Raw genomic sequence first — 6,015 nt, forward strand, 5'->3', positions numbered from 1 at the left:
TTCAGCTTTGAAATTTGGCTTTTCAAGTATACTCAAGGCTGCACGGTATTTCAAGACTTTGCAGATTGGTTCACCAAAGCAGTATTTTCAGAAGAAATTTTACCAGCATGAATAAACAAGCTTTATTGCTTTTTAGTCCTGGGCTTTCATAAGCTTGGCTTCCTTTTTTTTCAAGCCCAACACTGATGTTGACAAAATCTGGAGCCTTTTCTTTGAGGGACACTGAGAGAACTCCACCCAGTTCTTGTTTTAGTTAAAAAAGATGGTGGCAACACCTGCATTTCATCTTTTGGCCTTTTCCAGCCCATAAAGCTTTGTTTTCGGTGAAGGTTTGTTAGGATCGGTCGATGCAGGCTGTTTGTATTCAGTGTCTAACAGTTTTCCTCATGCTGCTGAATTGTCAGATCATCAGTAGCTTCTTCTCCTGCAAAGTGCAGTGCTGAAGTATTGAACTTGACAGAAAGCTGCTTCTAACTTCCATTTTTCCCCTTCGTTCATCAATGTATCCACCAAGACTGCTTTTCATGCATCTACTGCTTTGCACGTTCGGGATCTCGTTTATTTTTAGTTTCCAAGAGCGAGTGGTCCTGCTGCCTTGCAGAAGCTACAGCTGCCCACAATTACTTTTTTGATCTGCAAATGCCACCTCATCTGCCCATAGCGTTGCACTCGATCTGCTATGATATGCAAGAAGTGTCGGGTTTTTTGCAGCAGCTGGCCAATTCCTGCCGAATACCTGTTCCATGCCTCCTTGCTCATGGCTGAGAATGAGCAACATTTTAATAACTGTTCAGAGTTCTCTGTATGATTGGACAGTTCACAAATGTCAACCGAGCAGAGGTGAATACTTATAAAACTACTGTCAGATGGAGTAGCTACTACTTCTCTGATCAATTTGGACTGTGGCTGAAGTAGCTGAGAAGGCAACAAAAGCATCAAAATGAAGCATACGTGCTTCAGAAAATTCTAGGGTTCAACGTACCAAAGCAACACAGAGGCTGAGAAACGCTGTTGTGGAGGGCTCGGAATTTATACACCTGAGGTTCTAAAACACACTGACATTGCTCAGCACACGGGTGCCTTTTGTGTTTCGCCATTCCAAAGGTGTTTTTCCTGAACTGTCTTTTTAACAGACAAATCACTGGCTACAGCAATGCCACTGCACTTGTACATGTATGAAGAGGAATGAATGTACTATACACTTGCACGCATTCACGCCCAGTGTTAAGTCGCTCACCGAGAGATTCAGTCGTTATGCACTGCTCCAAAACTACGAGTGGAATCCCACAGCATATGCAAGCATTATTATGTCAAAAATAAAACTTAGTGGGCACAAGTGTGCTTTGAACCCCCCCCCCCTTTAGTACATCTGAAATTATAGGTTTCCAAAGACTCACAAACATTGAGAAGTCTCAGAGGCCTTGAAAACCACATTTTATATTGGATTTTGGTCATCAAGATCTTTTTTTTCTTTAAATACATATTGCAGACCCTCGTCAGGATCCAAGCAGGACAGGCATATATCAATACAAGTAAAGAAAAAATATACAGAGCAATAAAAAGAAATTTGCATAAAGAGTGACAGTGAACTACAAGAATGTAATATTATTCCAATCAGATATTGTCCACAGAAAAATGAATATTTAAAACAGTCAAACTTTGCAAAGAGTGCATGTGATGATGGAGTATGTTGGGTGGTTAGAGGGGATAAGTACTCGGAAGGGTCCAAAGCTAACTTATGGTGATGCGAAGGAATAAGAAAGTCAGGACAGCGTTTTTGTCCTTTTTTTCCATGCAATTGGTTCAATATTATTAGCCACCATAACCTGAGTGGGGGAATCGAGTGTTTTTAAACTTTCAATAAATAAATCAAGCAGCTTTTCTTTGAACCCTTTCTATTGTTACATGTTAAATTAGTAAATGGATCTCATACTATCGATGCATATTCAAGTTTTGGTCTGGTGTATGCATTATATGTGAACAGTTTTTATGTTAGGAGGAGAATTTCTAAGTTTATGCCTCAGAAAACATAGCTTTCTAAACATGGACGTTATCTAAGTGCGAATTCCAGGAAAGATTGTTGGTTATTCTTGCACCCAGATATTTGTAGCTATTAACCTGCTTTAGTGGCGACCCAAAAGTATATGGGTGGTTTAGTGGATACTTTTTATGTATAGTATTGACAACCACTGCACCAATCAAGCACATTTTTTAGACTCTGATGAAGTTCATTTTGATGCCCATTATACATAATTTGACGAAATACCACAAAGTCATCAGCAAACAATCGTATATGCGTTTCTGGGGTAAGCACATCATTTATATTGAGCTGAAAAAGTAAAAACCCCAAGACACTACCTTACCGTCGAATGAAAGTGCACTCTATTGGTAAGATAATCTGCAATCCATGATATAAAAATATCTGGAAGATTAATGTCTTAGTTTCTGAACGAGTTTTCCATGATGAACTTTATCAAAAGCTTTCCTAAAGTCCATAAAAATGGCATCTATTTGCCCACTGATACCTAGTTTTATCAAAAGTATGTATTACTGTAACTAATTATGTGACTGTTGAATAGCCTTTTCTAAATCTATGCTGGCAATCGCTTAATACAGTGTTCAAGAAAATTATGTTTTGCAATAATGTGTTCCAACATCTTGCAGTATGCAGAAGTTCAAGAAATCGGACGGCAATTTTGTATTAATGAGCAGTTGCCTTTTTTTAAAGATGAGAACTTGAGTGGTCTTTCATTCAAGCTTAAGTTTTGATGACAGCAGAGATTTTCTAAGCAGTACAAAAAGAAACTTTACAATGATTTCGACTAAGCGCGGCAAAAACACATTCGGTAAATTATCAGGACCAGATGTTTTAGGTTTCAATTCTAAAAGTAAAGCAAATAAGCCAGGGTAGCTAACAAAGTCCACTTCTGGTACTGGGAAGTATGACGCGTATTGCTCATATTCCAAACCTGTTCTGGAAAACGCTCTAAAAATAATCTTTAAATTTCCATGCTATATCAATCTGATCAGTCAATATATCTCCATGCATTGTTAATTTCTCAATATTCTTCTTGTTATCGTTCAGGTGATTCCAAAATTTACTTGGGTAGTTTTAGCAAAATTAGGCAGCATTGTGGAAAAGTACAGATCCGTTTAATCCCGCACTACGCACTTAAGATTATTTTAAGCATATGGATAAGACTACTGTTTTGTTTTTTTGCTCATTTTAGTTTTTGCTTCAGCTGAATAATCTTGAGTGTCATCCAAGGTGTGCGTTTGCGCACTTTTTTGCACTTAATTGGCACAAAGGCATTTAGACAGTGTTGACACATGCCAACTAATCATCACTTTCATCAGAACCGGATAAACAAGATTCCTTACATTCAATCACTGCAGTGTCATCGGCACTTGAATAATCCTTGAAAGAGCTCACATGACATTATTTTTGTAAAGGGAAGAAAAGTACTTGGCTAGATCTAATGCAACGCTTACCAGGTGATGATCTGAAAGGCCTGTTTCAACCAACACAGTGTGCATGGAATAGTGGCAGTCAACAAAAACTAGGTCGAGTATAGAAGATGGTGGACCTTGTATGCGAGTAGGTTCATTCACAGTTTGAACCAAATGATAAATAAGCATAATGTCAAGCATGTCTGCACTACTCCTAGATATACCACATCCTTGGAAGCGGTTCCAGCATACACCCAGCAGATTTAAATTGCCTAATAACAGCACTTTTTTATTTTGAAAAATGAGCCAGATGATCCTGTAGCTTAATAAGGTAGTCGGGTGTGACATCCAGTGGTCTATAGCATGTATACAGGATAAAACAATGACCTCGGCAAGAAATTTTCATGCGGAGGCACTCAAAGTCAGGAACGTGTACAAGGACGCATTCTGCCGAGTCTTTTAAAGGAATGACTACGCTGCCATTCTTGGAGGTCCTGTCCTTGCGAACAGCCTTGTAATGAGGAGGAAACACTAGGTCATCGGCTAAGTCTTTGTGTAGTTAAGTTTCCATGAGGACTGTTATGTGCGGGACGTGTAATGGACCCTGGAGTCATGTGCATATTGCCCCAGTTAGGTGTTGCATGAGAAGAAAAAGGAAGACTAATCAGACCACTGAAGCAGGTCAAGTTGTTCATTTAGGGTAATTAAGCATTTCATCATTATCATCAGCCAGACTATACCCACATCAGGGCAAAGGCCTCTCCCATATTCCTCCAATTAACCCGGTCCTGTGCTAGCTGCATCTACTTGATTAACCTCATCCGCTCATTTAACTTTCTGCCGCCCCCTGCTACGCTTTTTCTTGGAATCCCATTTGTTACCTTGGCGAACATCGGTTATCTTCTCTTCACACTAAATGTCCTGCCCATTCCCATTTCTTCTTGATTTCAGCTAGAATGTCATTGAATTTGAGTCTTTATTTTTACCCATTTAGCCACATTTAATTGATTGGCTTGACAGCGTACATTTCAATTGGTAAGTTACACGGAAAAAGTAGATTTTTGTTCACCACCAGCTGGCAACAACAACTTAGTGCAACTTGCAGCATTTACACAAATTATTAAAGCATCCAATGTGTAGCAGCAAGAAATTGCAACCTCTCTCCAACAAACACCGGTAGTTGCAAACATTTCTTTGGTCCATTACATACATAAAACTTTCTGCAAAGGCATGCCAGAAGCCAAAGCCTGGTATATCACTTTTGCAGTGTACGTTCCAAACCATTGTAACTATAGCGTATGAGCATTTTGCTATGCTGTACTACGATCAGGAAACTTGCATGTGGCATTATGGTTAGAATCATGGGGAGGAGCTCTCTGGCCCTGCAGCATAGGCTAGACAGGGAGGGAGACAGGCCTTTCCTTGTCCTTGTGCTGTGGGCGCTAATGACACCGCAGTCTCAGACTTTCCCATTTTCGCCCCTCCGCATCACTTGCCCCTATGACGAACAGCTTCCTACAGCATGGGGACAAAGACCTGTCTCCTTACCTCATGGAGGAAGGAAACAACTTAGGAGAGGCCCTTGCCATTCCCAATGCATTGGAGAAAGTGTGGCGGAAGTGACGTCAAAATTTAGGATTAGCCAAGTCGGGCCATTAGCAACGGCGACGCGTTGCTATGAAAACTCTGGCGGAGAAACATCGCGGAGAAAGGGTAAAGGAGGAGGAGAGACGTTGCAGCGTCTGATCGCGGCGCGGCCGCGCCGGCTTCAAAAAAATGACGTCAGGGCCTCTCCTAAGCTTTCCTTCCTCCATGCCTTACCTTCTCTGCAGAGCCACAGGAGGTTGTCCAGAAGTATGGAGCACATGGCACAGTATGTGGCTCATTGACCTGGGAGCCTCTTCTCGGCTTTGGGTTGAGGAACATGGGAAGTTTTTTTTTTGTACATTATCTGTAATGCACCACACGGCATCTTATAGGCATGATGCATAGCCCTGGCACCGAGAGCATGTGTTTGACCTGCTCTCTGCTTTGGGTGTGCAGGCAGTGGTGAAACTTGCTCCATGTGCAAGGCTCTGCCATAGCATCAGTTGGCAAGGAGGTACTTTATTACCCTCCATGCCTTCTGTGGTGCCCAGTTTTGTCCAAGTACCTGAACTTGTGTTCAATGACAAGTAGAAAGCTATTAGTGGATCTTGGTGGCACTCTTCTACTTTCCCAGGCATCTTGGGGCATGAAGTTGGCCACTAAAAAAATTCACTTAGTCCTTGACATCTGGGTAACTATGCCAACAAATAAAAATGGCTATAATTAGTGTCTCATGACAACATAGGCATATTAAGTAAATACCAGCATAAACAGCATTTATCAATGTTTTCACAGAGCTCCCTACTTTATTTGCAATGCTGCAACATTTAGCTCCGGCTTTCTGTACATAAGATGCACAGTGGGCCAACTACATTCTAGAGCGAGAATTTGAAATGCCCTGCAAGGTGGAATGTTTAGCATTGTTTCTGCTAGTGGTACATTTTCGGCTGGAGGAGCAGGAAACGATGTCACGCTGTT

This window comes from Amblyomma maculatum, chromosome 1 (genome assembly GCF_055883805.1).
Source record: "Amblyomma maculatum isolate TAMU_Amacu chromosome 1, ASM5588380v1, whole genome shotgun sequence".
NCBI classification, from domain to species: domain Eukaryota; kingdom Metazoa; phylum Arthropoda; class Arachnida; order Ixodida; family Ixodidae; genus Amblyomma; species Amblyomma maculatum.